Genomic DNA, 11073 nt, shown 5'->3' with positions numbered 1-11073 from the left:
CAATTAACTTGTTTGTCTAAAGAGCAAGATAGACGTTTGCCATGGGGTACAATAAAAACAATTGCATTGCAACATAACACATCTAGGTGGATAGTAGCAAGGCTTTGGGAATCAGCCAAAACAACAATGTAAAATGGTATTGTAGTTGATGTTAATAGTAGAAAAAGGGGAAGAGTTGGTAGGAAACCAGGTGTCTTTGACATGACTTTGCTTAATTCTGTTCCAATTGAAAAGAGGACCACAATTGGAGCAATGGCAAGTGCATTGGGCATTGGGCATTCACAAGTTTATAAAATGATGAAATCTGGTAATATAAGAGCGCATACAAATTCAATTAAACCAAAACTTTCTCATGACCATAAAATAAGAAGACTCAACTTTATTCTATCTCAAATAATACAACCTACTATAGTAAACCCACCAAAGTTCAGTTTGATGTATAATGTTGTACACATCGATGAAAAATGGTTCTACATGAGTAGGGAAACACAAAGGTACTATTTATTCCCTTGGGAAGTGTAACACCCCAGAATTTCCGACCCCTTAACGAAACCAAAACCGTAAAGGACGGGAGGAAATTCGGGTGTTACATAAAAGAAAAAGGAATAGAATTTAGATAAACGTTAAATATTAACTTTGAAAAGGTGAGTGGAAATTTTGGCAGCATCTACATTAAAACTGTGCGCCTTTGTAGAAAAACAAAAGTTAATTAAGAAGCTAATAAAGTAAAGGCACTAACGGCCTATCAAAACTATGTCACGGCGGAATGATTCGTCGCCGGCTTCTCAAATCAACATGCCAAACATGGATCGTGGTTCCAGTGTCGACGTTTGCGTTTTAAAAAGACTTAACTCCTTAAAACCATACAGAGTTATAAACTACGCAGCGAAAATACAAATATACGAGGGAGGACATAAGGCCTCATAACAAAACATATACAACCAAAGTTTACAAAAGATAACCAGAGCTACAAAATCGAAAGATAGCGGTATGACACAGGTTATGCTTCGCCCTCATCACTCTCCCCAATGCAATGCAAAAGAAGCCCCAGTACCTGTTACGCCTGTCTATGATCCTCCTGCTGCTCTACATTAGACCAAAGGCCAATGTGTCATAGCAGGACAATCATAGAAAGTCATCAACAATCAAACATAAACACAAACACGTACACGTCAGTAACTGGCATCAAATATAATGAGGCAAACTACTAGATAGCATTATATCATAAAATAACATAAGATGATTTCATAAAACGCAAGCACAGATAGTTATTGTTTATCGGCCACTTATACCTCTTAATTTCATTACGTGCTTTCCAACCCGAACCATGTGTTCTTGGGTAGAATGCAGGTCTTCACGCTCCTCTTTTCAAACATAAACTCTTGCAAAACACGTGTAGTATCAACTCGACCAAGACATTAACAGAATATCTAACACATGACCTTATAGAGCTTGCCTATCTTAAGGTAAGTGTGATCATAGTCTATAATACCCTTGAAGTAACTTAACTTAGGCACACTTCTCACTAGCATAAACTACTCTATCAAGAAGTAGATGTTCTATCAATGAGTAAATATTCTATCAAAAATTAAACTTACTATCAATGTATAAACTTTCTATCAAATAATGAACCTTCTATCACTAAATAACTTTCGATCAATGAATAAATTTTCTATCACTGAATAACTTTCTATCAGTGGATCTTTCTCTACTTTCTGGCATAGTGACACGGTCAAGGACGTTATCGGCCATTCGGCGCCCATGGGAAAGTACGAGCTCATGCTCCCTTCAGCTGACCCTCTCAGGTCCTACATTCGGAAAAAAAAATAACACACTGGGGTACTAAACCAGTGAAGAGGCCACCATATTGGGGTTTGCAAGGCCCGCATGGTAACACCTCGGTCAAGGGGCGGTATCGACCATCCGGCGCCTTATGACCCAAGCATGCTCATACCCCCCTTACGGTGGTCCCGTCGAACCTCACCTAGGGGACTAATAAATCAACTGGACATAATCTAGTTGAGTCACGCCAGCTAATCATAATCTAGTACCTTATCAGATGGGAATAACTTCCACTCTCAACTCTTAATGAGCGCCATGGGATAGCAGCGCGCCAAAACCCACTGAGCCACTCAATAGAATATGAAATTCACCTATAACGGAGTCATTCTAACTCCAATTAAGGCATAATCTAATTCTTAAATAAATAAGGGGGTGGTTCCCGCCTTCTATTAACACTCTCATTCTCTAAACTATTCTAAGCGCAAGGACTTCATAGTCGAAAGCTCTTCCTATAAAGTGTACTCACTAGTACTTCATAGTTTCGATACAATGCATACTATCAAAATAAACAATAATGTCTTAAAGAAAATTGCATATAAGGGTTATAACTGCGTGTACGTACCTGTAAGCGTCACTGCACGATCAAAAGTCACAAAATCACCCAACTAAGGCTCTACTTTCCTCTTACGAAATGGGCACCTATATAATTTATGAGTAGAACTAATAAGTTCCCTTAACTACTTTGCCATACCAAACTAAATACCAAAGTAACCGCTGTCACCCATTCAACATGAGGTTCCGATTACTCTAGCACGAACACAACTCATTCAATACAAATCAAAATCATTAACTCAACACAACATAAGTCTTTTCATCAATTTAAAGTAGAAATATGTGTGAATCGTTTGTTTACATTAACTAATTTTGGGCATATCGGCTCGCGTTACCCAAAAATAACTAATCACAACTAAATCTTATAGTTTTAATATAACATTAATATAACGATAAGGCAAATCCTAGAGTTACCTTATCGGGATATCATTTGTTGCATTCTCCAAAGCTATTAAGAACTATAATCAAAACAACACGACAAATAACTTTAGCAACCATCGACGATAAGTTGACATTATGCTCTTGGCTTACCAATATCATGTATCTATAACTTCAATAACAACCTAATAAGGGTATTTGTAATTCACAACAATCAATCCACAACAATTAGTAGCTATTATTCTCAATTTAATCAATCAAAATCACTTTCATAGTCAACTAACATCATCACCATTACTAATTATTCACAATAATAACCAATCGACCAAATCTAAAACAACTTTTAAAGTTATTTAATCAATCATCACCAAAATATAGTATAAAACACACATTATTAGTAGTTTCATCTCTAAATCCAAACCCTAATCATTTCGTGTTCAAAGATAACATATTTAATTCCTACGCATACTAAGATTCGAAGAAACTAATACAAAATCAACACACAACCCATAATTTCAATCACACTTCAAACCCTAAGTCATAAACATGTTCAATTCATCAATCAAATTCTTACCCACAGAAAGATTCAATGAAATTAACACAAAACCAACATCAAACTCAATACACTTAATAGAACTCCAATTAAAACTAGAAAATTAATTAGAGAATAAAAGAGATGACTTACAATGTTAAAACTAGCAAAAAGGGGAAAGAGGTAAGTTAAGGTTGTGCTAGTGGTGGCATAGGATCGAACCAGCAGGAGAGAGAACCCCAAACTAGCCACCGTGGCTGGCGGCACGCGCAGCAAATGCGCACCCTAGGCTGCTGCTGTTGTGGCTATTTAAAGGGGAAGAAGCAGCTGCGTAGCAGGGAGGAGAGAGGGAAGACCGGTGGTGTTATGGGAGACCGGTTGCCACCGCGGCTGGGTTGCTGGTTGGTGGTTTCGTGGCTCAGCAGTGAGGGAGAGGGGAGAAGAGAGAGAAGAGAAGAGGAAGAGGCGTGACGTTTTGGGTGAGTGAGGGAAGGAGTACTCACAACCCTAACACATCCTTTTATATTTTTTATCTATTTATTTATTTATTTATTTATCTAGATTCATCTTCTTGCGAGGCCCAATTAAGAACTCACCTCCGTATGGTCACACATTTTAAATAAAATAATTATTTTGATTCAAACCCCTTTATATAGCTATATGTTAATATTTAAATTCGTATATGAAAGGAATTTATTAAAACTACTTCAAAATTAATTTAATATAATTATAAAATACCCAAAAGTCATTAAAATGTTAATTAATGACGTCAGAAAATCTCGGGGTGTTACAGGAAGAGGAAGAACCATACAGGTGTGTGCAAAACAAAAATTTCATAAATAAAGTAATGTTTATAGCAGCTGTTGCAAGACCTCAAATTAGTACTAATGAAGAAGTGTTGTGGGATGGGAAAATAGGAATTTTTCCATTCACAGAGACTTATTATGCAATAAGAAAGTCAGAAAATAGATCAGCAGATACACCACAGCTAAGAGCAATGACAACAGTTACACGAGATGTCATTCGAGATAAATTAATCAATGAAGTTCTACCAGCAATCAGATTGAAATGGCCAGTGAATGGAGTCAAAGATATTTTGATTCAACAAGATAATGCTAACCCTCATATTTTAACAAATATCAAGTATTCAATGAAGAAGCTAACAAAGACGGATTTAACATAAGACTAGTTTGTCAACCGACATCCAGTCCAGATATGAACATCTTAGATTTGAGTTTGTTTAGTGCACTACAATCAATTCAATTCAAGTCATCCCGAAAGACCTCAAAGATTTGATCAAGGCGGTCAATGATATATGACACTTTGGAACCAAAACTTTTGAACTACACATGGATACAATATCAACTATGCATGCCAGAGGTGTTGAAAGTTAGAGGTGGTAATAATTACAAGAATCCACACATTGGAAAACAAAGATTGGATAGGTTGGGTATGTTGCCAAGACAATTAGAAGTTCCTCTAGAACTTATAGATGCAGCACGTCAATTTTTATCTCATGGTATAATTAATCTCAATGATATTCCACAAGAAGATTGAAATTAATCATCAATATGTAGAAATGGATTAACACCCTTATATTTTTGGCTCACAAGGGTTGTCTAACTTTAGTTAAGTAGACATTTTGTAAATCATTACAATATTATGTACACATGGATCAACATTTTGTAAAGGAAAGAACATTTAAGACAACATTTTGTAACTATAAACTTATGCACACCTCTCCATTTAGTTTTTGAGGTGGTTATTACACACAAAAATCTAATCAAGCTAAACATCATTCATCAATCCAAGCCTCAAAATTAGATCCAAACAGAACCATTTACATGAGTATGACATAACATAAAACTACAACAACAGATCAAAATCAATAAAGTAGTATTTGGCTTGAGCTCACTAATGTGCATGTGGACCAAGTAAAAGCAAAGTCTTGTCAGTAAGAGCATTCTTACCCATGACCCAATCAAAAGACAGAAATTGTTGATCAATTACGATGATTTGTAAATCACTATAAGAAAATAAAAACAATAATAGTAAAATAAAGAAAATCAAAAACATAAATTAAAATTACAAGACCCTCCACCTTATCAAATCCTGCCACTAGAGGTGTTCAATGGTTTGGGCCCTCATTTTGAGCCCTTATTAAGCCTGTTTTCAGAAAGGATTTAGAAGGGTCAGGCCAAAATGAATCGGGTTTTAAAATGGAGTGGGTTTTAAGGGGGCTTAAAATAGGTTGAAAACGGACCTTTGTAAATTTAAAATGGGCTTTGAAAATTTTTAATAGGCTTTATCAATAAGTGAATTTATTCAATTATTTGCATCAGAATTTATTCAAACTACTAATTATAGAAACTGAACCTTCATTTTCATTTGCGTCAAACTTCCTGCATCAATATTTTATTCTTTTTTCCCCAGTTAAAACCCTAAAATCTCCCCAAATTAAAACCTTAATCCAAATCCCTACAAATTGAACTATAATTCTTCACTCATTTACAATTTAAGATTCATTTTGCGATAATCTCTACATAATTTCGGTAATTTCTCATCCTTTCTCTCTCTCTCTCTCTCTCTCTCTCTCTCTCTCTTTGTCTCTAGCTTCCTTTGCAATTGTGTATGGTTTTGATTATGATCTGGTGCGTTTTTCGCCATTTTTATGATCTTCAAACTTTGAATAGAAATATGCGAAATATTTGATTTTTAGTTTGTAATTTTGATGGCCCGAAATATGCGTCTTCAATTGAGTTAATGACCATATGGAGCAAACCCAGAAAAAAGTCTGGTTCATTTTTTATTTTTAGTTTGTTGGTTTGTCGATTTTCAAATATGGGGTAGATTATATTCCTATCATCCTATGTGTTTCATATAATGGTTTTAATCATGATTTTCCAGTGATTCTCAAGTTTACAAGAATGTAGTTTACAAGAATGTAATTTACCAGAATAACATGATTATATATGTAACCCAGACCAGCTCCAAAAATTTCATTTAATTAAAACAGTACTTTGATGGTTTTAATCATGCATATGATTATAATGGTTTTAATCGACATTTTCAATTGTAAATTATACTCCTTTTCAGTATGTATACAGAGAATAATATGGAAAGTGAAAACACCTATTCATCTAGACCCGAGTTTTCTAGGCCTGAGTCGTCTAGGTATGAGTCTAGGTCTGAGTTTGAGGAGGAACCTGTAGAGGTAGCTAGGGAGGATGGATATACTGAATAAACTCGTCCACTTTGCAAAAAGAAAAAGACTTCTAAAGTTTGGAGTGAGTTTAAACAAATCAGAAATGAACATGGTGAGGTAAAAGCTCATTTTCATCATTGTAAATTGATGTTAGTGGCTGGTACTAAAAAGGGGACATCTCACCTCAAACGTCATCTTTTGGATTCTTGTCCTAAAAGACCTCATGGGCCACTTGGTGAGATGGGTTTTGATAATGAGGATGCTGATGAATTTGTTTTTGATATGAATGATTTGAAGAAAGAAATTTTATTGTTTGTTGTTGAGGGAGGTCATCCATTTACCACGGTGGAAGAAAATGGATTTAGGAGAATGATGCGCAAGGTTAACCCTCTATTTCAGCCTTTTAGCAGAACCACTCTTACCAGAGATCTTTTTTCGATGTATTTTGAGGAGAGGGAAAGACTTAAATCCCTTTTGAAAACTCTGTCTGGTCGTATATGTTTAACAACTGATAATTGGAAGTCAAAGCATTCTTGGCAAAATTATATTTGTATAACGGCGCATTTTGTTGACCATAATTGGAAGTTGCATAAGAGAATTTTGAGGTCTAGATCATTATCTCTTCTATACACAGAAGAAAGCATTTTCGAGGAGATTTCGATGTTTTTATGTCAATGGAATATAGATAGTAAAATTCTAAGTGTGTGTTGATAATGCCACATGTAACGATGCAATGATGAATCGTCTTAAAATTCTCCTTAATTCAAGAGGGATGTTGGTAAGTAATGGTGAATTATTGCATATCAGATGTTGTGCACACATTGTTAATTTGATTGTTTAGACTGGTTTAAAATCAATTCAGAACATCTTGGAGAAAATTAGGAGTTTGTTGAAAATGATTTTGAAATCTACTAGCAAGAGTAAGGAGTTCTATGAGCTAGCACAAAGAAATTTTAACTTAGATGATAAAAGAAAAATTAATCTAGACATGAAAATTTGTTGGAATTCGACTTATAAGATGATTGATGATGTGTTGTACTTCAAAGACGTTTTTGTAATATTGGGATCAAGGAGTGCGTATGCCTCTTTTGTGCCTTCAGACAATGAGCGGGAAGATTTGATTGTGATTCATAAATTTTTAAGGCTTTTTTTTGATGTGACTTGCATGTTTTCGGCTGTTAAAACTCCAACTGCAAATTTGTATTTTTGATGTCACTTATCAATAGTACGTGAGGGACAACATGTAGCTTTGAGGACTATTGCGGTGAATATGTCTGGGGTGTGATAAATATTGGTCAAAGTATAATATTTATCTATCTTGTGCGACTATATTAGATCCTAGATTAAAAGTCAAATTTGTGGAGTATTGTTTAGTGAATCATTTTGGAGAGAATAAGGGTTTGGAACTTGTTGCTAAGTGTTGGCTACTTTGAAGTCTTTGTTTGATGAATACAAGCTTCAATTTTCAACATCCCCGATTGTTGTTGCTTCTCCCCGTCCAAGTTCTGGATTATCTCATGATAAATTACTTGGTAATTTTGATAGCTACACTCTTAGAACTTCAAGCACACAATCGAAACTGTCACAACTTGAGTCGTATTTGGCCGAGGTCCCACTTGGACATAATATTCAGTTGGATGTTTTGGGGTATTGGCAACAAAGTATTACAAAGTATCCGGACCTTGCATTATTAGCTAGAGATTTGCTTACAATTCCAGTTAGTACTGTAGCTTCGGAGTCGGCTTTTAGTATTGGTGGAAAGATCATCTCGCCTATCCGTAGCTCTCTAAAACCCAAAACAGTGCAAGCTTTGGTATGTGTGCAAGATTGGCGTCGTGATGAGTTTCATAATCCTCTTGATTTGGAGTGCGATGCCAAATTATGTAATGAGACCAGTGACGAGGAAGAGTTCGACTTGGATGATAATAGTTGCGTATTTGACTAGGTATGTAAGTAATTTTAAGTACTATTTCTAAAACTTTTTGGTTTTCATTATAAAAGTGCTACATTTTAAGTATTGTTTCTAACATTATGCTATTTTTAAGTACTTGATGCAAACTTAGTATATATAATCATAATGTAGTTCTGGGTTATATTCACTTAATCAAAAAAGTTCTTTAAAATTATTCGTAATTTGATCATACTGAAAAAAGCTTGGTAACGTTATAGTGGTGCAACATACTGAATTCTGGGTTATATTCACTTAATCAAAAAAGTTCTTTAAAAAAATTGAAAAAATAAATAAAAATATAAAAAAAATTGTATTGTCCTTATCAAAGTAAATTATAAAATGGGTCAGGCCGGATTGGGCCGAATTTTAAAGCCCGGCTCATTTTCAACCCATTTTTATTTTGCAAGGCCCAGTCCGGCCCATGTTTGTTTGAGCCTGGCCCGGCTCGTATCTAGCTCATTGAACACCACTACCTGCCACATATGGGTGATTTGTTAACTTTACAAATCACTGTTATTTATTAAGACTTCCTCATTAAAAGAATATCCAACTATTTCCTAACTTTTCTCTCCCCACACTACAAATTAGTATGTCAGTTGCGACATTTTACTCATCATATCATAACATTTGTTAAATGTCACTAAAATATTTAGTGACACTTATAGAAAGTGTCATAAATTAAGATTGAAATACTATTATAATACTTTAATGTGGTAACATTTTGATAAAGTGTCAAAAATATTGCATCACGATTGAAATTTTTTTGTAGTGCTTAAAAATTAATCTTTAAACCTAATCTTATTTGGAATTATCTCTTTTAAAAGATTATCTTCATTCTCTCTTACTTTTGCACTACCCGAGTAATCCAAATATACTTTTTCTCCCTTAATTTATCAAACATTTATCTTTATTTTATTCAGAATAATATTTTCATTTAATTAAAATAAATTTACTTTGTAATTCAATTAAAAAAAATAATATATTTTCCATAAAGCTTATATTTTTTTAATAAATATAAATTTAAAGTTGAAATTTATTTTATTTTGTAGACATGAATAATAATTAAGATACATTATTACAATCCGTACATAGAAAATAAATACATAAATAAAAACTAAAATTTTAAATCTTACATTAATTATGATTTTTTTTTTTTTTTGAAAATTGGTTAATTTCATTCAACAAAAGTTAAAGAACAGCTCATGAAATTCACCGGTAGAGTTGTTCATGGGAGGGCTACCTGTCAGGCTCAACCCAGCCGGCTCAAAAAATAGGCAGGCTGGACAATATTTTTCAAAAAAAAAATTTAAAGTTTGGACCCGACCGCTTAGATAAATGGGCGGGTAGCGACACCAAAAAATACCCGCGGGTATACCCGCCCGCCCACTTAGTTTAATATATCATTTATTTAATAATTAATTTTATTAATTATTAAACTAGTTACTTTTGTACTAGCACTAGGGTTTGCGTGTAATGCCCCGAATTTTCTTTATGGCATAATTTTCATTTTATTCCTCTTTCTAGTTACTTTTCTTTAAATCTAGTCTTTAATTTAAAATTATTTATTATGATATTATTTGTGATTTATTATAACTATCTCTTTTATGCTTTATAATGTGATTTAAAATGTGCGTAAGTTATTATTATTATTATTTTTTTTTTTTTGAGAAATAAGATTTTATTTCATCAAGAATCAAACCAGTTACAAGAACATGGAGCAAAATGATGCAAATCCATCATGAGCAAAAACTATGGCCACCTTCTAGGAAGGGTTCCAAAGCAATGCTAAATCATTTGTAGCATCATTCCAAAAAGAAATTATAAGGCTTTAAGCCAATCTATATGTCTATTGTTAGCATTACACAATTGGAGCATTCTATTCTTCACAATCCACTTAATATGATCAACCATCTGTGTTGTGGTTGTTGCATCTTTGTGCCTCCAGATTATATCATTCCTAAGTTTCCAAACTGCATACACCGTGACTGCAATAGCCACCAATATCGTAAGCTTCTTCAATCTTGCTCCCGTTATGTTCCATCCTTTTTGTAGAAGGTGTTGCAACGAGCGGGTCTGGAAGTTACAGCCGAGCAACTGCATAACCTGTTTCAGAATCACAGCACTACAAAAGCAATTAAAGAACAGGTGATCATGAGTTTCTATATCAGTATTGCAGAGGACACAAGTAGCATCATCCACCAAATTGAAGTTAAGAAGTCTGTCTCTCGTGAACAGCCTTTTTCTCACAGTTAGCCAAATGATGAATCGATGTTTAGGCACAGAGTACCTGCACCAAACTGGTCTACTCCAGGGGACGCTGGTTCCAGTAGGCTGTAGCTGATAATACACACCCTTGATGCTATAATGCGTGTTGGGCTGCTGGTGAACAATGGAGATGATTTCTTCACGTAATTTACATAAACCTTTCCACACCCAACTCGCAGTGATGGGAGGCCTGTGATCCTCCCATTGTGGCTCTTTAATATACACCACATGGACCCATTTAACCCACAAATTATCCTTCTTTTGGCAAATGGACCAAATTTGTTTACCAATAGCTGCCTTGTTCCATAACCAAATATTCCTAATATTCAGACCCCCCCCCCCCCCCCC

The sequence above is a fragment of the Amaranthus tricolor genome, chromosome 12 (assembly GCF_026212465.1).
Source record: "Amaranthus tricolor cultivar Red isolate AtriRed21 chromosome 12, ASM2621246v1, whole genome shotgun sequence".
Taxonomy (NCBI): domain Eukaryota; kingdom Viridiplantae; phylum Streptophyta; class Magnoliopsida; order Caryophyllales; family Amaranthaceae; genus Amaranthus; species Amaranthus tricolor.
This window is presented reverse-complemented; position numbering follows the sequence as displayed.